Raw genomic sequence first — 24,197 nt, forward strand, 5'->3', positions numbered from 1 at the left:
ATTCCAGGACCAAACTCTTGACTGATCCACCCCCAGCCACATACCGGGCTTCATGGAATTCAGGTCACTGGGGGATTTCTTCAGAGCCACACAGGGCAGGGCATGGCGAGGATGCTGTCAGGGTGCGGAGGGCAGGACTGGCCGCGGGGGTTTTGCAGCCTTGGAGCCACCCACCAATATCTGTTGAAGGGACTTTAACCCAAACACCTCTGCAGAGGGTTACTGGGAGGATTCCATGAACCAGACTCACAAAGTGAGCACTGGGCATGCAGTGAGTGCCCTCCAGGAAGAGCAAAGATTGCATTTGGGCTGTTCATTGTTATTCACATTTGACCAGCCTCTCTTCCTGGATTCAAAGTCATTCTTATTTCCAGAGAGGGGCAGACCAAGGACAGTCATGGGTCATACAGCGACTGGTGCGTGCGGCGGCAGCATGTGGGGTTCACTGCATTCTTCCGTCTACTTTGGCATACCCTACAAATTTTCCATAACTAAAAATTAAAAGAAATCTGTTGACCACAGAGTGAAAACCAGGCTCCTGTGACCTGGTCGTGGCCTGCCTGCTTTGCCACTAGCCCCCACGAGGCATTCACAATCCAAGTACCCGAGCATCCCACTGGCCTGAGCGCCTGCAGGGCAGGGCCTATCCTGCCTCCCAGAGCCTCTGACATGGTCCTCACTCTTGATGTGACTCAGCCACCTCCTAATCATTCAAGATGCTGCCCCCGACACCATCTCCTCTGAGCCGGCCTGGCCTCTCCCAGGCTGCTGCCGATCCCTTCAGGGCCCCTCTGCTCTCTTCCACTCTGGGATGGTCTCACGGGAGCTCTTATGTAGCAGTGTCTGCACACATGCACCTTTCCCTGTTGACACTGCAGCTCCTCTACGGAGGACCGTTAGGTGGCTTGGCACATAGTAGGGGCTCAATTAACAATTCTTCGTTAAATAAGTCCAGAGCACTTGTAAACCCAGCCTCCCTGGTGGCACAGCCATCTTGGGCAGCTCAGTTTTCCAAGTGCTAGGCCAGGAGCCATCTCTGGGCAGCCCGCATAGGGTTTCTCTTTTTCAGATGGCTTGAGATGGGCAAGGCACTATTTCTGGTCCATATCACAGTGCGGCTGTGGAGGTTTGATCTGACCACAGGCCACAGCCCTGCCCCTTCTCCAGTCCCACTCAGAAAGGCCACGTGGCAAGCCGAGATTTGCCAACAATAGCTGCAGTCTTCACAGGAAGCGCCTGAGCAACAAACATTCTGTGAACCTGGAACCTGCCCTGGAAGGCAGACACCCTGGCTGTGCCCCTGGAAGGACCCTTGTGCCTATCCCCACCTAAACCCCCAAGAAGCCCAGGCTTTGGGCAATACAGGCCAGAAGGTTATGACATCCCCAGAAAAATGTCACAGCGCATCCTCTCAGCACAAAAGAGACACGCAGACAGCAGCAGTCTCTGTGCAATGGGTCAGGGACTCAGAGCAGTCACACGCTTTCTTCCTTCCTTCTCTCCCCAGTTCAAAGGCTCATCTAACCCACCTCCATGCTGATGGCCTGGCCTCGCCGGTGGTACAGCAGGCAGCTACGGCACCGGACAGCCACCGCTGTGTCATGGTGTACCTGCTGCCTACCACAGCAGTGCCCTGGGTAAAATTAGAATGACACCTCCTCCTCCAGAGTGTGTTAATAAGGATTAAATGAAAGCACACTTGTGTACAGTAAAATACACACACACATACATGCTTAGACACACACACAACTGGTAAACCCTAAAGCAAACACAAAGATATTAATAACAATCTCAATGATCTAGAGTTAAGTTATTACTGAAAGGCATATATATGTATATTTTTTGAGACGGAGTCTCGCTCTGTTGCCCAGGCTGGAGTGCAGTGGCGAGATCTTGGCTCACTGCAACCTCCGTCTCCTAGCTTCAAGCGATTCTTCTGCCTCAGCCAACCGAGTAGCTGGGACTACAGGTGCCCACCACCACATCAGCCAAATTTTTGTTTGTTTTTGGAGACAGAGTTTTGCTCTTGTTGCCCAGGTGGAGTGCAATGGCGTGACCTCAGCTCATGACAACCTCTGCCTCCCAGGTCCAAGTGATTCCCTGCTTCAGCCTCCTGAATAGCTGGGATTACAGGCATGTGCCACCACACCCAGCTAATTTTGTATTTTTAGTAGAGATGGGATTTCATCATGTTGGTCAGGCTGGTCTGGAACTCCCAACCTCAGTTGATCTGCCTGCCTCGGCCTCCCAAAGTACTGGGATTACAGGTGTGAGCCACCACGCCCAGCCTAATTTTTGTATTTTTAGTAGAGCCAGGGTTTCACCACGTTGGTCAGGCTGATTTTGAACTCCTGACCTCAAGTGATCCTCCCACCTCGGCCTCCAAAAGTGCTGGGATTACAGGCATGCACCACTGTGCCCGGCAAAGGGCATAATTAAAAAAAAAAATTTTAGTTTTGATTTTTGTGAGTACATAGTAGGTGCATATATTGAAGGGCATGATGTTTTTAACAACCCCCACCCTGAAGTCCTTTTTCTTGTGTTTGCCACATTGCCATGTGGTTCCTCTTTCTCCACAGGTGGAAAAGGTGACACCAGTGCCCTCTGCCAACACCAGGAACAGAGACCTGGGCAGAGGTCAGCTCTGAGTGCCAGGCCAGTCCTGAGGGTGGGATTGCGTAGCTGCAGAAGCCTCACCTGCTCTGCGCTGTGAAGAGCTGAGGACTGAGGGCACGGGACAGCTGAGGGCGGGGGACGGCTGAGGAGGGGGACAGCTGAGGGCGGGGGGGTGGCTGAGGCAGGGGATGGCTGAGGCAGGAGGGCGGCTGAGGTAGGGAGTGGCTGAGGTGGGGAGGTTCCCCTCATGCAGCATGCCCTGGGTGGGAGCACACGTCATGCCTCCACGCTCAGCGTCCTGAAGGGCAGATGGCTGTGGGCACAAGGTGGATAACCAACCTGGCCAGAAAAGCAAGGGGAGGCTTTCTGGAGGAAGTGGCATTTAAGCAAAGGCCTAGTGGATGGGGAAAGCCAGCTCGACGAAGCCCACGAAGTTCCTTCTGCCTGGCCTATGGTGGCCTCAGTGAGCAGAACTCAGCCTGATCGAGGCAGTGAAAAGCCCTCAATGTGTGAACTGGGCATGGTGTCGCACGTATGTAGTCGCAGCTACTGGGGAGACCGAGGCAGGAAGATCGCTTGAGCCCAGGTGTTTGAGGTTGCAGTGAGCTATGATGGCACCAATGCACTCCAGCCTAAGTGAAAGAGCAAGACCCTGTCTCAGAAAACAAACAAACAAAAATAACCAACCAAAAAAGGGAGTCTGAAGGCAGGGGGTAGCAGCAGACAAAGCTGGAGGGCAGAGGGTGCCATACCAACAGCTTTAATCACACACAACAAGGGGAGTGGCAAGACGCAGGGAAATTTAGCCTTACAGGCTAGAAACCTCAAAGTTTAGTTTGAGGGTCCCCTCTTCTTCCTCTCCATGAACTGAAATGTTTCCCTTTTCTTTGGTGTTTACGTCAAACACAGTCAGACTTCAGCAGCAACATAGAGACCAGAACTCCCAACTGGGATCTCCCTTCCACTCCGAGTTTCAGTAATATCTCTATGACCAACAGGTGGCGCTCAACAAACACAAAGAAGGGCGTCCAACTCAAAATCCAAACAAACCAGCCACGCGGGCTGGAAAGGGTCCACTGCCGGCACCCCCAGCCCGCCCCCATGGCAATTTCAAGTCAAGATCTGAGGAGGCAACGCGTGAAGTTCTGTGATGCCTCAGAAGGTGGCAAGGTGGCAAGGAATGCTTCAGGTGTTACAAAGGAAGGGACGCCCTGGACGACTCATGCCCAGAAACCCTGGGCGGGCTTGTGTGGATTTCTCTCCTGATGGGCCTGGCAGAGCTGTTAGGCTGTGTCAGTCTTCAAGGACAGGAGCAGGGACATTTCCTATGCAGACATCCACGGGGACCCTTCTTCACAGGGGACTCAAGAAAAGCTGCTCTAAAAGCCCCACAATGGGCCAGGTGTAGTGGCTCACGCCTGTAATCCCAGCACTTTGGAGGGCTGAGGCGGGAGGATCACTTGAGCTCAGGAGTTCCAGACCAGCCTGGGCAATATAACAAGACTTCGTCTCTTAAAAAAAAAAAAAAAAAAAAAAAAAAAAGAAGGCCGGGCACGGTGGCTCACACCTATAATCCCACCACTTTGGGAGGCCGAGGTGGGTGTATCACGAGGTCAAGAGATCGAGATCATCCTGGCTAACAGGGTGAAACCCCGTCTCTACTAAAAATACAAAAAAAATTAGCCGGGCATCACGGTGGGCACCTGTAGTCCCAGCTACTTGGGAGGCTGAGGCCGGAGAATGGCGTGAACCCAGGAGGCGGAGAGTACAGTGAGCCGAGATCGCGTCACTGCACTCCAGCCTGGATGACAGAGCAAGACTGTCTCACAAAAAAGAAAAAAGAAAAAAAGTAGCAGGGAGTGGTAGCCTGTGCCTGTGGTCCTGGTTACTTGGAAGGCTGAGATGGGAGGATCCCTGGAGCCCAGGAGTTGGAGGGTGCAGTGAGCTATCATGGTGCCACTGCACCTCAGCCTGGGTGAGAGAGAGAGACCCTGTCTAAAAATTTTTTTTAAAAAGCCCACAAGGGAGCCTGCAGCAGTGGAGGGCAGCCCTCCCTGGCAGAGCCCCCAGGGCAGCACCACCAGAAAGCGTCTGCGATTGGGGGGACTTCTGCTCCCCTAACTCACGCTGCCAGCTCAACATCTTCCAGACAAAGGTGACTGGGCTGCCTCTTAGTCTAACTTGGATTATGCCCCATTCCTTTTTTAAAGCAGACCAGAAACATGTTCTGACCATTTCTGCAAGACCACTGGCTTCCCCCAAGACACGCAATCCTCCTCCGGCCTCCACCTCCTGAACCCGCCCCTGCCATCTGCCCGTCAGAACAGAGAAGGCCAACTGCACTCACCCATTCGCTAGCCCTCTCCTCCCTCTCTGTGGGAAGTCCATCGCCTAGGGTCGCCAGCACAGGGCCTGGCACGTGGGAGGTGTTTTAAATATGCAGTTATTAAATGAATGCTAAATTTTCCATGAAGAACAATCTTTACACCACCCTGCCACGGCCGCCCTTCCTAGAAGGCAGGTTCTTGACATGAAATAGGAAATTCACAGTACAACAAAGGTCTCTCTCAAAACTTTTCTTGGATGAAACTAGCAAACTATGAATTCCTCAGAGGTCTGGCAAGAGACTGCTTTGGAATGGAAGGAAATTAAATTGCAAGCCTTGCACAGACCAACCTGGAAGTAAGAACAGGGGCAGGCAGAGAGGGCAGGCCGGGCATGGCCAGGTCAGGGGTCCCTAATTCTGTTGGTTCCGGCTGGGACGAACTCCTGACTCCTGCTCAGACCATTCTCTCCAAAAGAAAGCAGGCAGAGGCCAGGCGTGGTGGCTCACACCTGTAATCTCAGCACTTTGGGAGGCCGAGGTGGGCAGATCACGAGGGTCAGGAGGGTGACGAGACCAGCCTGGCCAACATGGTGAAATCCTGTCCCTACTAAAAATACAAAAAGTAGCCAGGCATGGTGGCACGTGCTTATAATCCCAGCTACTCAGGAGGCTGAGACCTCGCCACTGCACTCCAGCCTGGGCAACAGAGCAAGACTCTGTCTCAATTAAAAAAAAAAAAAAGACGGCCGGGCGCGGTGGCTCACGCCTGTAATCCCAGCACTTCGGGAGGCCGAGGCGGGCGGATCACGAGGTCAGGAGATCGAGACCATCCTGGCTAACACAGTGAAACCCTGTCTCTACTAAAAATACAAAAAATTAGCCGGGCGAGGTGGCGGGCGCCTGTAGTCCCAGCTGCTCAGGAGGCTGAGACAGGAGAATGGCGTGAACCCCGGGGGGCGGAGCCTGCAGTGAGCCGAGATCGCACCACTGCACTCCAGCCTGGGCGACAGCGAGACTCTGCAAAAAAAAAAAAAAAAAAAGAAAAGGCTGGGCACAGTGGCTCGCGCCTGTAATCCCAGCACTTTGGGAGGCCGAGACAGGCGGATCATGAGGTCACGAGATCAAGACTATCCTGGCCAACATGGTGAAACTCCATCTCTACTAAAAACACAAAAATTAGCTGGGCATGGTGGCACGCATCTGTAGTCCCACCTACTTGGGAGGCTGAGGCAGGGGAATCGCTTGAACCTGGGAGGCGGAGGTTGCAGTGAGCCAAGATGGCACCACTGCATTCCAGCCCGGCGACAGAGCGAGACACTGTCTCAAAAAAAAAAAAAAAAAAAAAAAAAGCAAGCATGCAGAGGGCTCTGGGGCTGTCGTTATAGGTCTCAGAACAGTGGTGGAGCCCATTCATTTGTTCATTCAACCATATTTGTTATGGGGCAACATTTCTTCGCCATTCCTGGTGCTTCTTAGAGGGACACCCCTTAGCAAAACATCCCTGGCTTCCTCCCTACTCCTTGACAGACAGGTAGAGTGAGGCATCTCACAGTGAGTGCTGAAGGAGAACCTGGGCTGGGGTCGTTCCCTCCTTCCCCTGCTCCTGAAGAGGGGGTGGAGGTGGAAGGTCAGTCTGGGGTTCTCTTACAAGCCATATTCTCAGCTTGGTCAACAATAAAGGTAATATTTTGGCCACCATCTGATGACTCTTTTTCTTGTAGTAAAATAAATATAAAATTTACCATTTTAACCATTTTAAAGTAGATGATTCAGTGCCATTAAGAACATTCACAATGTTTTATAACCAGCACCATCACCTAGTTCCCCACTTGTAATCCCAGCACTTTGAGGGGCCAAGGCAGGAGAACTGCTTGAGCCCAGCAGTTTGAGATGGTCTGGGTAACGTAGTGAGAGACCACCATCTCCACAAAAAATTAGAAAATCAGCTGGGCTTGGTGGCATGTGCCTGTGGTCCTAGCTACTCAGAAGGCTGAGATGGGAGGATCGCTCGAGCCCAGGAGGTCAAGGCTGCAGTGAGCCACTAATGTACCACTGCACTCCAGCCTGGGTGACAGGGCAAGACCCTGTCTCAAAAGAAGAAAAGAAAAGAGAAAAGAAAGAGAAGGAGAAGGAAAGGAAGAGAGAAAGAGAGGAAGGGAGGGAGGGGGAAAGAAAGAAAAAAATATTCTCAGGACTTCATTACTTTCAAGGCAGAATCATATTCCATATATAGATGGACCACATTCTGTTTATCCATCATCAGTAGGACACAGGTCGTATCCACCTTCGGGCTACAGCGAATAGCACTGCTACAAAGTGATTCCGTTTTATTTCCCAATCAGTTTAGAGCTCTGGTGGGGAAGAGTTCTCATCACTGAGCTGGTGCTGGGGATAGAATGATGGGCAAAAACAATTGTGAGCCTTTTTGAAGGGCAAGCTGACAACTGCCCATCAACATTGTAACTGCACATCCCTGTGACCCACAAGCCCACTCCTAGGAAGTGATTCGACAGATCCACTTCACATGGGCACAAAGACGTGAAGAGAAGGACATTAAACTGCAGCACTGTTTGCAGCAGCAAAAGGTTGGAAATAACCTAGATTCATCACAGGGGACCAGTCAAAACTGGCATATCTACAGAGTGGAACACTACGGGGTAATTTTTAAAATAACACATTTCTATGTGGTAACATATAGGGAAGACCTACAAGATGCACTGTTAAGTAAGTGAAGAAACAAAAATAAAACCAAGGTGCAAGATATACGGTATGGCTACCATTTGTTTTTCTTTTTTCTGTTTTTTTGTTTGTTTGTTTTGTTTTGTTTGTTTGTTTGAGACAGAGTCTCGCTCTGTCGCCCAGGCTGGAGTGTAGTGGCGCGATCTCGGCTCACTGCAAGCTCCACTTCCCAGGTTCATGCCACTGTCCTTCCTCAGCCTCCAAGTAGCTGGGACTACAGGTGCCCACCACCACCATGCCCAGCTAATTTTTTGTATTTTTAGTAGAGATGGGGTTTCACCATGTTAGCCAGGATGGTCTTGATCTCCTGACCTCGTGATCTGCCCGCCTCGACCTCCCAAAGTGCTGGGATTACAGGCGTGAGCCACCACGCCCAGCCCATTTGTTTTTTATTTTTATTATCTATTTTTTTTTCTTTTGAGATGGAGTCTCACTCTTTCGCCAGGTTGGAGTGCAGTGGCAATCTCAGCTCACTGCAACCTCCGCCTCCCAGGTTCAAGCAATTCCCCTGCCTCAGCCTCCCGAGTAGCTGGGATTACAGGCGTGTGCCACCACGCCCAGCTAATTTTTGTATTTTTAGTAGAGATGGAGTTTCACCATGTTAGCTAGGCTGGTCTCGAACTCCTGACCTCAAGCAATCCACCCACCTTGGCCTCCCAAAGTGCTGGGATTATAGGCGTGAGCCACCGTGCCCGGCCCGGTATGGCTACCGTTTATATTCAGAGATATCCACACATACACGTAGGAGAGGAGGGAGGAGAAAAGACAGCCAGGATGGATACATAAGAAAGGGTAAGAGTGCCACAGCGATTTCCCTTTGCAGAGATGAGCTGGAGAAGCAAGGGGTCCAGTGAGAAGGAGTGTTCCCTGGTCACCGTTTTGAATTGTTGAAATATAACACTGGAATGTATGGCATTCCTCCCTTTTCTGCGGTATTGTGCTTTACCCATGATCAATCGCTGTCTGAAAATATTACATGGAAAGTTGCAGAAATAAACAATCTATAAATCCTAAACCGTGCACCATTTGGAATAGCATGAAATCTCATGCCGTACCGCTCTATCCCGCCTGGGATATGACTCATCCCTTTGTCCAACAGATCCACACTGTAGTTGCCACCCATCTGCTAAGTCACTTAGCAGCCATCGCAGTGATCAGATCCATGGTTGTGGTATCACAGTGCTTGTGTTCAGGTAGCCCTTATTTTACTTAATAATGGCCACAAAGCATAAGAGTAGTGATGCTGGCAATTCAGATATGCCCTAGAGAAGCCTTAAAGTGCTTTCATTAAGTGAAAAGGTGAAAGGAAAAAAGTCAGAGGCTGAGGTTGCTAAGATCTATGGTAAAAACGGATTTTCTATCCGTGCAATTGTGAATAGTAGATTGTCATAATTGCTCTATGTTATTATTGTTGTTAATCTCTTACTGTGCCTAGCTTATAAGTTAAGCTTTATCACAAGTATATAGCTAACATGTGAAAAAACGTACCGTATACAGGGCTTGGTACTATCTGAGCTTTCAGGCATCCACTGGGGTCTTAGAACACACCCCCTCAGATAAGGGCGGACTACTACTGTATTACTTTTTCAAAATAAACAAGGAAAAAAGACCAGGCAAGGTCCAAGACATTCCAGGGCTTCTAGTTAATTGCGGAAGGCAATTCATCACAAAAACAGATATAAACTTGTGAATGAGTCAATTCTGTGCACCAGATCCAGATACGAGGATCACGGTTATTAGGTGGTTTCAATGAGGGAGTGGAGGAATGACTCTTCCAGGAGTCCAATTCACTTGCTTCAAAAGGGCAGTCTCTATCGGCTAGTCCTGGGATGTGGGCCTGGTCCCACAGGCTGCCAGCAGCCAAATCTAACAGGCTACAGACGAACAAAGGTTCATTGAGGAGCCGGGACGCGGGAGGGGCCACAGCCAATGGCCGGGCAGGAGGGGCAGTGTGCATGTCGGGCCACCTGCCTGAGCAGAGAGCCTCCTATGGAGGAACCGGGGGGTTTCAGGTCCTGCTCCCTCCTCCTTGTGGATCTCTTGGCATCTTTTTTCTTACATTCGAAGAACACCCTGTTGGAGAAGCAGGTTCTGAGGGCTGTGGTGGGAAGGCTGGTGCACACTCCAGTGTGCGAGTGTTCCAGTGCCTGCAGGTGCTCCGCCCATGTGCTTGCCAGCTTGCTTGTGAGGGTGTATGTTTGTCTTTTCTGTGTGAAAAGCAGGGAGTAATCATTTCCATGACCACCCAAAAATAGGGCAACATGAGGGAGTGGATACCAGGCAAGATGTGCCTGCCTGCAATGGTGACTTCACCCTGCCTGGAATGGGCTGTGTCCAGGCCTTCCACTAGAGGACAGACACCACCATGCATAGACCACTTCCAACCAACAAAGAAAGCAGAGTGGCTCCATTTCTGGCCTCGTCACCCAGGCCGGCCCAGCCCACCTTCTGCAAAACAGTGACCACATCCACCACACTGGACAGCTGGGTTGGCCATAGCAGATATGAGGGCCTGGTCCCAGCACGCAGTCAATGCTGGGCATGGTGAGGCACGCTCCTGAGTTTTAGGAGATTCTTGGGCACGTTCTTAAGTTTCCTGTCAGATTCAAGCCATAAGTGGACTTTCAGGCAGGGGCAGGGACCCCTGGGCAGGGCACCATTTAAAGCCAGACTCCTAGGTTTCCTCACCAGAAGAGTAAACCCCAATCAGACCCCAAGGTGCTCCCCACTCCTCCGGACTGGAGATGAAACCAGATTTGCAAGAGGCAAACTTGGTATTTCACTTCAATTTGCATCATTTGTTAATGAAATTTCATAATTAAAAACCTGTGCATTAGCCATGTGCCCCTTATTTTCTGAGCTGTTTGCCCATGCCTTTGCCTTTTCTAAAAACTTATTCTGAAGTAATTACAGACTCACAGGAAGTCACACAAATAGAACAAAGAGCTCCATGTACCCTTCACCCAGCTTTCCCCAGTGGTGGCTCCTGTATCGCTGGAGCACAATGTCAAAACCGGGAAATTGGCTTTGGGACATTACTGGTAAACAGACTACATGTCATTTACAGTCATTGAAATGTCAGCATTGTGTGTGTGTCTGTGTGTGTGCGTGTGTGTGTGTGTTTTCAGATGGAGTCTCGCTGTGTCACCCAGGCTGGATTACGGCAGCATGATCTTGGCTCACTGGAACCTCCACCTCCTGGGTTCAAGCGATTCTCCTGCCTCAGCTTCCCAAGTAGCTGGGATTACAGATACTGCCATCATGCCTGGCTAATTTTTGTGTTTTTGTAGAGACAGGGTTTCGCCATGTTGGCCAGGCTGGTCTTGAACTCCTGACCTCAAGTTATCTGCCCACCTCAGCCTCCCAAAGTGCTGGGATTACAGCTGTGCCCAGGTGTCAGCCATTGTTTCCCTTGCTATTTTATATTCACAATATTATAATATTAGTGGTACTAATGCTTTGTGATGTTTCTGCAAATGTTTCCCCTAGGATTTTCATTGTCTTTTACTTGTCTTTATGGCATGTCTTTTGAATGTAGGTTACATATTTGTGTAGTCATCTCTACTGGTCTTTTTTTTTTTTTTTTGAGGAGTTTCGCTCTTGTTGCCCAGGCTGGAGTGCAATGGTGCGATCTTGACTCACTGCAACCTCCACCTCCCAGATTCAAGCAATTCTTCTGCCTCAGCCTCCTGAGTAGTTGGGATGACAGGTGCCCGCTACCATGCCCAGCTAATTTTTTGTATTTTTAGTAGAGACGGGGTTTCACCATGTTAGCCAGGGTGGTCTTGAACTCCCGACCTCAGGTGATCCACCTGCCTCAGCCTCCCAAAGTGCTGGGATTATAGGCGTGAGCCACCGCGTCCGGCCGCTACTGGTTTCTCTTTAGAATTTCTTGTACTGCTTCCCTGTCTGCCCTTCCACCCGTTCAGAGATTTAGTTTTCACTTTTATCTGTTAAGCTTTTGTAGTTTTATTGATTAAAAATATATATATATCCATAATGAAAGAAAATTCAAACAAAAAGGAAAAGTGCAAAGAACAAAAGCAAAGTCACCTTCAATTCCACCACCTAGAAAAAACCTGTTACATTTTGGTGATAATATTGTGTAGCAAAGAAGCAGTCTTCCTGGCTGGGTGGGGTGGCTCACAATTGTAATCCCAGCACTATGGGAGGCCGAGGCAGATGGATCATTTGAGGTCAGGAGTTCAAGACCAGCCTGGCCAAAATGATGAAACCCCATCTCTACTAAAAATAAAAAAAATTAGCTGGGCAGTAGTGGTGCACGCCTGTAATCCCAGCTGCTCAGGAGGCTGAAGCAGGAGAATCGCTTGAACCCAGGAGGTGGGGGTTGAGGTGAGCTGAGATCGTGCCACTGCACTCCAGTCTGGGTGACAGAGTGAGACCCTGTTCCCCCCTCCAAAAAAAAAAAAAAGAAGTAACCTTCCCAAAGAGAGGTCCAGCCTTTGCCCTGGGCTGCTGGGAGGTGAATTCTAGGCCCCTGGAATTAGAAATTAGTTCTGCCTGATGGGAGTGTCTTTGTTTGCCTGGGGGCTTTGGCCACGGAACAGTTACCAATCTGACTTACAATGGGGGCCTGGAGCACAGGGTATCAGTTCCAACCTCCAGAGGAAAGGCTAACTAAAGGTCTTAGCCAGACATCTGGGAGGGGCTGGAGACTAAAGGTCAACCACAGGGGTAGAATGGATCAAGTCCAGTAAAACTTGCGTCTTGGCTGATTTTAATTTGAAGCCTTTCCTTATAATATACTGCAACCATGAATATAATACTTTTCAGTGCGTTCTGTTTTTCTAGTGAATTATTGAAACTGAGGGTGGTTTTGGGAACTCCCCAACTTGCATTTGGTATTAGAAATGAAGGCAGTCAGCCAGGCGCAGTGGCTCACGCCTGTAATGCCAGCACTTTGGGAGGCTGAGGTGGGTGGATCACCTGAGGTCAGGAATTCGATACCAGCCTGGCCAACATGATGAAACCCTGTCTGCTAAAAATACAAAAATTAGCCGGGTGTGGTAGCACATGCCTGTAATCCCAGCTACTTAGGAGGCTGAGGCAGGAGAATCACTTGAACCTGGGAGGCAGAGGTTGCAGTGAGCCAAGATTGCGCCATTACACTCTAGCCTGGGCAACAAGAGCGAAACTCTGTCTCAAAAAAAAAAAAAAAAAGAAAGAAAGAAATGAAGGCAGTTATATGGACTGTTCTAACTCTGTAGTTGGCCCTTAAGTCCTGGCAATACATATTCATCTGATTATGTATATATATAAATAAAGGTAAAAATATATAAATAGGCTGGATGTGGTGGCTCACATCTGTAATCCTAGCACTTTGGGAGGCTGAGGTGGGTGGATCGCTTGAACCCAGAAAAGCAAGACCAGCCTGGACAGCACGGCGAAACCATATCTCTACAAAAGATACAAAAATTAGCCAGGTGTGGTGGTACATGCCTGTAGTCCCAGCTACTCGGGAGGCTGAGGTGGGAGGGGCACCTGAGTCCAGGAGGTGGAGGCTGCAGGGCTGCAGTGAACTGTGAACTCACCACTGTACTCTAGCCTGCGTGGCACAGTGAGGCTCTGTCTCAAAAAAAAAAAAAAAATCCATATATATATGAATAACATAATGCTTAAATAGGTAGGAACAGGTTTGTCTTATAACCCATTTTTCACTTATATGTCACAGACATCTTATGCCAATAAAGTTTTATATTATTTTATTTTTATATACAGAATATTTCACTGTATATATTTATCATAATCTACTTAACCATTTCCCCATAGACATACATTTATATTAACAGACGTGCTGTTTCAAATAAACAATGCTGTGATAAACACTAATTTTCATTAACATAGTCAAAATTTAAAAGTCCTTTCTTTTATGTTTGTTTTTTGTGTTGTACTTAACAAGGCTTTTCCTAGCCTAAGACTTTGAAAACACTTACCTATTTCCTTTTAGAACTTTCACGGCTTCCCTTATTACATTCAATTCAATAAAGCCAACTGGGATTTATTTGGTGGAATGAATGTACAGGGATGATGTAGGGATCCTGCTTTAGGTAAGATTTCCTAAATAATCCATCTTTCCCCATTAAACTAAAGGTCCATCTTCATCATACACCCCCTTCCCATAGATACATATATTTGGTACCACTTCTGGATGTTGTTTCTTATGGGTTTTGTACATATATATATATATATTTTTTTTTTTTTTTTTTTTGAGGTGGAGTCTCGCTCTGTTGCCCAGGTTGGAGTGCAGCGGCACGATCTTGGCTCACTGCAAGCTCTGCCTCCTGGTTTCAGGCCATTCTCCTGCCTCAGCCTCCTGAGTAGCTGGGACTACAGGCGCCCGCCACCATGTCCGGTTATTTTTTTTTTTACATTTTTTTAGTAGAGACGGGGTTTCACCATGTTAGCCAGGATGGTCTCGATCTCCTGACCTTGTGATCCGCCTGCCTCGGCCTCCCAAAGTGCTGGGATTACAGGTGTGAGCCACCGCGCCCGGCCTGTACATACATTTTTAATGATTTCACTTTTTACATAACTCTGATTCATCTGGGGAGAAAATCAATTTAGTTCTTTACACAGCTCACAAAAACAAATTCCAACTAGTTATCTCATTGTCTCATCTTCCCACAATGACTTACGACACTTCTATGAACATATGTTGCATCTTCACATACACCAGGGCTTGTTCTGGGCCCTGCATCACCACTGACCTGTGTCCAATCCTGTGCTGCTATCACACTAATTTAATCATCACGACTCTGTGATATACTTTACTATCTAAGTAAGGTTAGCACCCATGATCTTTTAAAACAATTTTAGAATTCTTGCCTACTATTCTTTCAAGTGAACTTTACGACCATGTTGACAAATCTCAAAATAAAACTATTCTAAAAGAAAGAAAAAAGAAAACTATTTTAATATGTTGATTGGGATTATGTTGAATAAATCAATTAATGTGGGCAGCACCCCACTTCAAATTGGGCCATTGCCATACCAAACTAAGGAATGTTACTCTATTACACTACTTAACCTACTTAAAAAGTAAGAGAAATCCAAAGCTATCTGGTTTGCTATAATTTGTTTCATGTACCTCCTTCGCATTTCTGATCATATTTTTCTAACATTTCTAAATAATATAAAAAGCAAATTTAGAAAGAAAAACAGCAAAACAAAACCAAATTACACAGTTATACCACTCAAACACAAGCACTGTCCACATTTTATTGTGTTTGACATAGCCCCACCTAGCTGATATGGCAACTGCCACCCTCACCCTGACCAAGTGGCTAAGCCACAGGCAGTAGGGAAAAGTTTCCAGTATATTCAGTACTAAGCATGACTGTTCCCAAAGAATACAGCTTTTCCCTATGAATTCCCTATGAATTACCTTCATAAAAAGGTAATTCAGTTGGTAGTTGGTTTAAATATTCACCAAGGTAAAATGTTTATGTAAAGAATGAAAAACTCCACCCAACTGCAGACACCTGGCTTAAAGAGGAAATAAATCAAGGAATAGCGTTCTCTAGCCAGAGTACACACCTGGAGTCAAGACTCTAGAAATTGGCTACCAGAGATGTAATAGAAACAGATCATACTTGCAAATGTTTCTAAGCACCTATGAAGACTGACAAAAAACAAATTTGACATTATCACCACTATTAGTCATTTCAAGGCACTGCCAGCTAAATAGCCTACTTACAAGTCAAAGAAATCTGAAGCTGTCTGATGCATCTAAAAGGATAAGGTAACACTCACCAGGTAGCCAAGACCTATAAATAGGATTTTTTTTTTTTTTTTTTTTTTTGAGACGGAGTCTTGCTCTGTTGCCCAGGCTGGAGTGCAGTAGCGCAATCTCGGCTAACTGCAAGCTCCGCCTCCTGGGTTCACGCCATTCTCCTGCCTCAGCCTCCGGAGTAGCTGGGACTACAGGCGCCCACCACCATGCCCGGCTAATTTTTTGTATTTTTAGTAGAGATGGGGTTTCACTGTGTTAGCCAGGATGGTCTCGATCTCCCGACCTCGTGATCCACCCGCCTCGGCCTCCCAAAGTGCTGGGATCACAGGCGTGAGCCACTGCACCCAGCCCTTTTTTTTTTCTTTTGAAGAGAAGGATCTAGCTCTGTTGCCCAGGCTGGAGAGCAGTGGCACGATCATAGCTCACTGCAGCCTTGAACTACTGGGCTCATGTGATCCTCCCACCTCAGCCTCCCAAGAAGTTGGGACTACAGGCATGCACCACAATGCCCAGCTAAATTTTAATTTTTTTGGTAAAGATAAGCATCTCCCAGGCCGGGTGCGGTGGTTTACACCCGTAATCCCAGCACTTTGGGAGGCCACAGTGGGCGGATCACCTGAGGTTGGGAGTTTGAGATCAGCCTGACCAACATGGAGAAACCTGTCTCTACTAAAAATACAAAATTAGCTGGGCATGGTGGCACATACCTGTAATCCCAGCTACTCACGAGGCTGAGGCAGGAGAATCACTTGAACCCAGGATGCGGAGGGTGCAGTGAGCCAAGACTGTGCCATTGCACTCCAGCCTGGGCAACAAGAGCAAAACTCCGTCTCAAAAAATAGAGAGATAAGCATCTCCCTATGCTGCCCAGGCTGGTCTCGAACTCCTGACCTCAAGCAATCCTCCTGCCTCGGCCTCCTAATGTGCTGAGATTACAGATGTGAGCCACTGCACCTGACCCTAAACCTAAATAGGCTTTAAATAGGTTTTTCCCTTTTTGAGACAAGAGATAATTCAATAAAGATTGTTCCCAATTATTTTCAGTTTTAAGGGTCTAGAATTTTATCCCTCCCCAGAAAGAGAGTTCCTGGCCCTAAAGAATAAAAATGAGAGGCACCCAGAGCAGGGATGCGTTGGGGTCACACTCACTTCCATTCGGCAAAAGGAAGAATAGCTGGATCCTGTAACACCCACTGCAACCACAGGATTCTGGCTTATTTGAGGAAGAGGATTCAAAAAAGCATACAAACAACGTTGTACTGCCCTCATCACATAATAGAAATTCCAAAATAAAATCTGTTTTCCCTTTGCCTGCCAAAGATGATTTCTCCCATCTGCTACTGAGAATCAGTTGTCATCCTAAATCTCTCCTTTTCATCCTCTTCCCATGGGTGTTTTTTAGTCAACTTATTAACCTTCCAAGTAGCAGAGGAGTTTGGGATGGGCAGAAGAGTTGGAGCCTACTCTAAATCGAAGGCAACCTATAGAAACAGTTTTTGTATTTCAGACATGCTGCAATCTCCTCAGCCAACCCATCTGAGGTCAAACAGCCCTTCTGTGTCTCCTGAGACATATGAATGAATTACATCTTTGTCAGCATTCCATATATCTACATTTCTTTCCTGTCTGTGAAAAGCAACAATTTGGGCCAGGCACAGTGGCTCACACCTATAATCCCAGTGTGGATCGCTTAAGGCCAGGAGTTCAAGGCCAGCCTGGCCAACATGGCAAAACCCTGTCACTACTAAGAATACAAAAAGTAGTCGGGCGCAGTGGCTCACACTTATAATCCCAACACTTTGGGAGGCCAAGGCGGGTGGATCACTTCAGGTCAGGAGTTCGAGACCAGCCTAGCCAACACAGCGAAACCCCGTCACTACTAAAAATACAAAACTGGGCGTGGTGGCTCACGCCTTGTAATCCCAGCACTTTGGGAGGCCAAGGTAGGCAGATCACTTCAGGTCAGGAATTCGAGACCAGCCTGGCCAACATGATGAAACCCCATCTCTACTAAAAATACAAAAATTAGCCAAGTGTGGTGGTGCACGCTTGTAATCCCAGCTACTCAGGAGGCTGAGGCAGGAGAATCACTTGAGCCCAGGAGACAGAGGTTGCAGTGAGCTGAGATTGTGCCACCTAAAAAGGAAATTCTATTTTTTATAGTTTCACGTGAGGTTGAGCACGCGTTTAGTCACTAAAAGTCAAGGTCAGAGTGACTAATGTCTCTCTTTCATTTACCCCTGCTTGAAGGCCTCCTGGAAGAATACACTAAAATGGAATGAGAATTTGTAAGACACAGATAATTTAAGAAAAACTACAGAGCAGGAAAAAGAAGTCTGCCTAGACAGTGATGGGCACTGATTTCTCAAAACTGAAGTCCCTGATGTACTGTTGGTTCCCTCCACACACAAACGAAACCAAAACACAGGCCTTGCAGGAGCTCACAGACTAATGAAAGGGCGTGACCCACATGGGAAGGAGATTTTGTGTCTTCTTCCTGCAGATCTTTGGGGGCCAGCGTGCATTTAGAGGTGGGGAGGAGTCAAGCAGGGAGAGAGTAATTATGAACAAAACTAGAAGCCAACCATTTATGCTGGTTTTTTTTACTATAAAGTTTCAGTCCTCGTGTTATGTACAAGGGCCTGCTACCCTTTCCTCACATAAGGAAGAATGATAATATGATTCCTCTGAAGGCAAAATCCCAGATTTTACTGAGGAAATCTAATTCTGTCTTTTTTTTTTTTTTTTGAGATGGAGTCTCGCTCTGTCGCCAGGCTGGAGTTGCAGTGGTGTGATCTCGGCTCACTGCAACCTCTGCCTCCCGGGTTCAAGCCATTCTCCTGCCTCAGCCTCCTGAGTAGCTGAGATTGTAGATGCCCGCCACCATGCCTGGCTAATTTTTGTATTTTTAGTACAGACGAGGTTTCACCATGTTGGCCAGGATGGTCTTGATCTCTTGAACTCGTGATTCACCCACCTCAGCCTCCCAAAGTGCTGGGATTACAGGCATGAACCACCCCTCTCAGCCCTGATTCTGTCTTAATGTCATAAAAATTCATCTTCTCCATCAGCAGTATCACAGGCCAGGCTGCCCTTTGCAGGGGACACATGGCGTACCTTCCAATCAGGGTCAGCTTGGAAAGATGCTTTTATTACCACCTAGTCACCGCCGGCCAGGGGAGAGCCGGAGAGGGCAGTGTCCCTGCAACCCCCCACCTTCCAATCAGTGCCAACTCAGAAAGATGCTTTTATCACCACCCTGTCACCACTGGTCACAAGAGAGCTGGGGGAGGACAGTGTCCCCCCAAATCCCCCTTTTCAATCAGGGCCAACTCGGAAAAGACACTTTTCTAACCACCCCGTCACCCACCAGCCACGGGAGAGCCAGGAGAGGGCAGTCAGTGTCCAACCGCCTGCCAGCTCTGCAGCCTTGGACAGACACCTGGCCTTTCAGAACTTCACTTTCTTTGGGAAAAAAAAGAAAACTACTTCACAGAGCTGTGGTAAGAATGAAATGAAGCCAGGTATTTAGAGCAGACTGACTTTCTATCTGGAACACAGGAGGTTCTCAGTAAAAAGAATTCATACATTCAGCTGATGCTTCCCAAGACGTTCAGGGCTGTCTGACTCACTGTGCTGTGGGAACGCACAATTAAAGCCTCTAGGCCACTGTGGCCAAGCCTCATCACGACTCTGGATGGGAAGAGGGGGAACAACTCTGGGGGGATGCTGAACAAAGGTGCTGGGGAGCTGGAAAGCACCAGAGCTGCGAGATTAGGTACATCCAGGAAAACGCAAACGCATCCCACCAAGAGCGACAGCACAGGCAGAAATGTCTTTCTTTATTAGCCCTTACACAGGAATTGCAGCTGGGGGTTTCACAGCTGTCCTGTCAACTGCACTCCCAGCTCCCGCAGCGAGGAAATGCCACCAAGGGCCTGATGACTGCCTGCAGCATCAGCTCTCAGGCACACTTCACAGCAGTGACCCTTATCAAGTGCCTCTTAGTCAAGCTAGAGAGTGGACAACCTGGGAGAGGGCAACAGAGGAGAACACAAGGAGGAGGGCTGGTGATGTGTGAACCCCTGCCAGTGCTCTCAGAGGAGAGGCGCGGGCCCAGTTGGAGTCCTGCACCCGGCAGCTAGTGCAGCTGATGCTGCTACATCTCTTTCAGCTCTATGAATCTATGGGAATCAAGAGCAGTGAAGGCCGGCTGCGGTGGCTCACACCTGTAATCCCAGTACTTTGGGAGGCCAAGATGGGTGGATCACCTGAGGTCAGGAGTTTGAGACCAGCCTGGACAACATAGTAAAGCCCCATCTCTACTAAAAATACAAAAATTAGCCAGGCTTGGTGGTGCAGGCCTGTAGTCCCAGCTACTCAGGAGGCTACGGCAGGAAGATCACTTGAACTGGGAGGCGGAGGTTGCAGTGAGCCGAGATCGCGCCACTGCACTCCAGCCTGGGTGACAGAGCGAGACTCCATCTCAAAAAAAAAAAAAAAAAAAAAAAAAAGAACCTGCGATTCCATCTTGCTTTCACCACCAGGAATCAAATGCATCCACACCATACAGAAACCCTCTGCAGGCCAGGGAGTGGAACATCCCAGCAACACTTACCAAAAACCCGATGTGTCAGGCTCTGCATAGACAGTGACAACACAGTGGCATTGCCATCCCTGGCTCTGCCCTCAGGACCTCACGAGCTAATGCAGAAGACAGAAAGGTCTTCCTTTGAGTGAGCAAAGGCATGTGTGGAGTGTACGGAAGTACAGTGGAGGGGCACCCAGTGTTTTCCTTAATTAGGATGCCTGAGCAGAGTCTCTAAGGATGGGCAGGAGTTAACCAGAGAAAGAGAAGGGAGAAAAAGGGGTTTCAGGCAGAGGGAATCAGGAGGCCTTCTCCAGAAACGAGCAGCTTTGGCTTCTGGCCCATGCTGTTCCCTCCCTTCTCCATCACCACCATAAATGGGTCTGCAGCTTTGAAGACAGAGGATAAGTCGAGATAACACCACCCACGGTGCAGAGCCTAGGATCAAAGTCCCAACCTTGCTGCTACTTTTCCCAGCCAGGGGCTGGCCTGGACAACAGGCAAGTCCTTGAAAAAGAAGAGCAAGTGAAGCGATGGAAATGCCAGTTGGCCAACATCTCACACTTAAGTGTAATTTTCTGAACCTATAGTCCAAAAAGATGACAGAATAGGAATCAAAGCTAATTTGTCACACCAGGTTCTAAAGTAAAGCAGACCGAGAAAGAAGGGAACAAGAGAGAGAGGAGGAAAAGAAGGGGGGGAAAGGGCTTATAAAAAGGAAGTTTTTGAGAGATACCTCTTTTGTACCATGGGTGTTTTGACCACATAAAAGTGAAAAATCGGCCGAGCACAGTGGCTCACTCCTGTAATCCCAGCACTTTGGGAGGCCGAGTCAGGCAGATCACCTGAGGTCGGGAGTTCTAGACCAGCCTGACCAACATGGAGAAACCCCATCTCCACTAAAAATACAAAATTAGCTGGGCATGGCTGTAATCCCAGCTACTCAGGAGGCTGAGGCAGGAGAATCACTTGAACCTGAGCGGCAGAGGTTGTGGTGAGCCGAGATCGCACCACTGCACTCCAGCCTGGGCAATAAGAGTGAAACTCCATCTCAAAAAAAAAAAAACAAAACCGTGAAAAATCTCTTCTAAATAAAAAAAAAAATCAATAAGCAAAGTTAGAAGGTAAGTGTCAAACTGAGAGAGGCATTAGGAAAAAAGCTTAGTCCTTAAGGTGTAAGGAGCTCTACAGTCAGTGAAGCTTCCCCAATGACTAACTGCAGAGATAAAATGGATGTGGCTGTCAAGGTCTGAACCAAATGGCCCAATTTAGCACCAACAACAGTGGGCCCATCTGACAGTATGGACCTTTGATGTGATCGCCCATGAGGCACCCACCAAAAATGTTTCACCTAAATCTAACAAAGCCTTTCAGGACTCACATGATTTAGTGGTTTAGAGGAAACATGGGGAGCAAGGAAACATGTTCACCAGGAAATGACAAATGCAGACTGTGGGACGACTGGCCAGCCCCTTTGAAAGGTCAGAGCCACAGGGCGAAGGCAGAAGGATTCTTCTACAAGAAAAAAGGCTGGCCGGGCGCGGTGGCTCATGCCTGTAATCCCAGCACTTTGGGAGGCTGAGGTGGGCAGATCACGAGGTCAGGAGATCAAGACCATCCTGGCTAAAGCGGTGAAACCCCATCTCCACTAAAAACACAAAAAAATTAGCCGGGCATGGTGGCGGGCACCTGTAGTCCCAGCTACTCAAGAGGCTGAGTTCAAGCAGGAGAATTGCTTGAACCCAGGAGGCAGATGTTGCAGTGAGCCAAGATCGACCATTGCACTCCAGCCTGGGCGAGACAATGAGACTCTGTCTCAAAGAAAAAGGTAATTATGGTAAAGCCAAAAACAAGAAAACTGAAGATAAATCAAATACATCTACTAACAGATGAATGGAGAAAACACACTGCTATATCCATATGATAGAATATTAACTACAGGTGCAGACAGCAACATGGATAAGTCTTAAAAACATGCCGAACAGACCGGGCGCGGTAGCTCACGCCTGTAATCCCAGCACTTTGGGAGGCCGAGGCGGGCGGATCACGAGGTCAGGAGATTGAGACCATCCTGGCCAACACAGTGAAATCCCGTCTCTACTAAAAATACAAAAAATTAGCCGGGCGAGGTGGCGGGCGCCTGTAGTCCCAGCTACTCGGGAGGCTGAGGCAGGAGAATGGCGTGAACCCCGGGGGACGGAGCCTGCAGTGAGCCAAGATCGCGCCACTGCACTCCAGCCTGGGCGACAGCGAGACTCTGTCTCAAAAAAAAAACAACATGCAGAACAAAGGAAGCGAGACACAAGGATACAAACTGTCTGATTCTATTTATACAAAACACACAGAAAGACTAATCTGATTCACAGTGATAGTGTGCAGATAGGGAAGGAGAGGATGCCTGGGAAGGGCGCGAGGGAACCTTCTGGGATCATGGAAATGTTCTGTATATTGATTGCAGTGGTCACATGTGTGCATACATTTGCCAAAACTATAAATCAGTACACTTGTAAGGGTGAATTTTATTGTTTGCATATTATACCTTAATAGAGCTGATTGAAGTTTTTAAATTATAGTAATGATACCTAGGGTTGGGGTAATGTAGGGAATTGGACCCTCCTAAATAACACTAGTGGGACTATTAATTGGTACCACATGCTTTTTGTAACAGCTTTATTGGAATATAGTTCACATACCACACAGTTCACTCATTTCAAGTGTACAATTTGGCCAGGCCGGTAGCTTACACTTGTAATCTCGGCACTTTGGGAGACCAAGGCAGAAGGATCACATGAGCCCAGAAGTTAGAGACCTTTGGGAGGCCAAGGCGGGAGGAGCATAAGGTAAGGAGTTCAAGACGAGCCTGACCAAGATGGTGAAACCTTGTCTCTACTAAAAAAAAAAAATACATACAAAAATTAGCCGGGTGTGGTGGTGGGCACCTATAATCTCAGCTACTTGGGAGGCTGAGGCAGAGAACTGCTTCAATCCGAGAGGCAGAGGTTTCAGTGAGCCAAGATTGTGCCACTGAACTCCAGCCTGGGCGACAGAGCGAGACTCTGTCTCAAAAAAAAAAAAAAAAGGCCAGGTGCGATGGTTCATGCCTGTAATCCCAGCGCTTTGGGAGGCCAAGGCAGGTGGATCACAAGGTCAGGAATTCAAGATCAGCCTGGCCAACATGGTAAATCCCCGTGTCTACTAAAAATACAAAAATTAGCTGGGCATGGTGGCAGGCGCCTCTAATCCCAGCTACTCAGGAGATTAAAGCAAGAGAATCACTTGAAACCAGAAGGCGGAGGTTGCAGTGAGCCAAAATCGTGCCACTGCACTCCAGCCTGGGTAGAAGAGCGAAACTCTGTCTCAAAAATAAATACATACATACATACATATAAAATTAGCCAGGTGTGGTGGTGTGCACCTGTAGTCCCAGCTACTTGGGAAGCCAAGGTGGGAGAATGCCTTGAGCCTGAGAGGTTGAGGCTGCAGAGAGCCGTGATCATGCCACTACACTTCAGCCTGGGTGACAGAGCAAGACCCTGTCTCAAAAAGTAGTGTACAATTCAATCGTGTTTCATATATTCAGAGAGCTATGCAACTGCCATCACAACTTTAGAGCATTTAAAAGAAATGCCCACACTCTTTAGTTATTCCACTTCAACCCTAAACAACTATCAATCCACTTTCTGTCTCTATATGAACACATATTCTGGACATTTCATATTTCATAGAAGTGGAATCACATAATATGTAACTGTTTGGGATTGACTTCTTTCCCTCTGCGTCATGTTTTCAAGGCTCATCCATGTTGTAGCATGTGTCAGCATTCTATTCCTGTTTGCCACTGAATAATATTCCTATGCATGGATATATCACATTGTTTAATCCATTCATCAGCTGGTGGACATTTAGATTATTTCCAACTTTTGGCTGTTATGAGTAATACTTCTGTGAACATCTGTGTACAAGTTTTTGTAGGAACTATATTTTCATTTCTCTTGGGGAGATTCTTAGGAAGGGAATTGCTAGGTCACATGGTAACTCCATGTTTAACGTGTTGGGGCGTTGCCAGACTGTTTTCCACAGTGGCTGCACCATTGTACATTCCATCAGCACGCAGAGCGAATGGCTCTCCATGCTCTCCCACACTTTCCACAGGCTAATGCTGTGAAGTAGCCTCT

The 24,197-nt window shown here is 48.0% G+C and overlaps 1 protein-coding gene across 4 annotated transcripts in view; it reads right to left on the bottom strand.

Annotated features, from left to right (window-relative positions):
• The window catches only part of MLXIP (MLX interacting protein), a 66,535-nt gene that overhangs the window by 20,500 nt on the left and 21,838 nt on the right, over window positions 1–24,197 (bottom strand). The gene's annotated exons all lie outside the window — the stretch shown is intronic.

The sequence above is a fragment of the Hylobates moloch genome, unplaced genomic scaffold (assembly GCF_009828535.3).
Source record: "Hylobates moloch isolate HMO894 unplaced genomic scaffold, HMol_V3 SCAFFOLD_12, whole genome shotgun sequence".
Classification (NCBI taxonomy): domain Eukaryota; kingdom Metazoa; phylum Chordata; class Mammalia; order Primates; family Hylobatidae; genus Hylobates; species Hylobates moloch.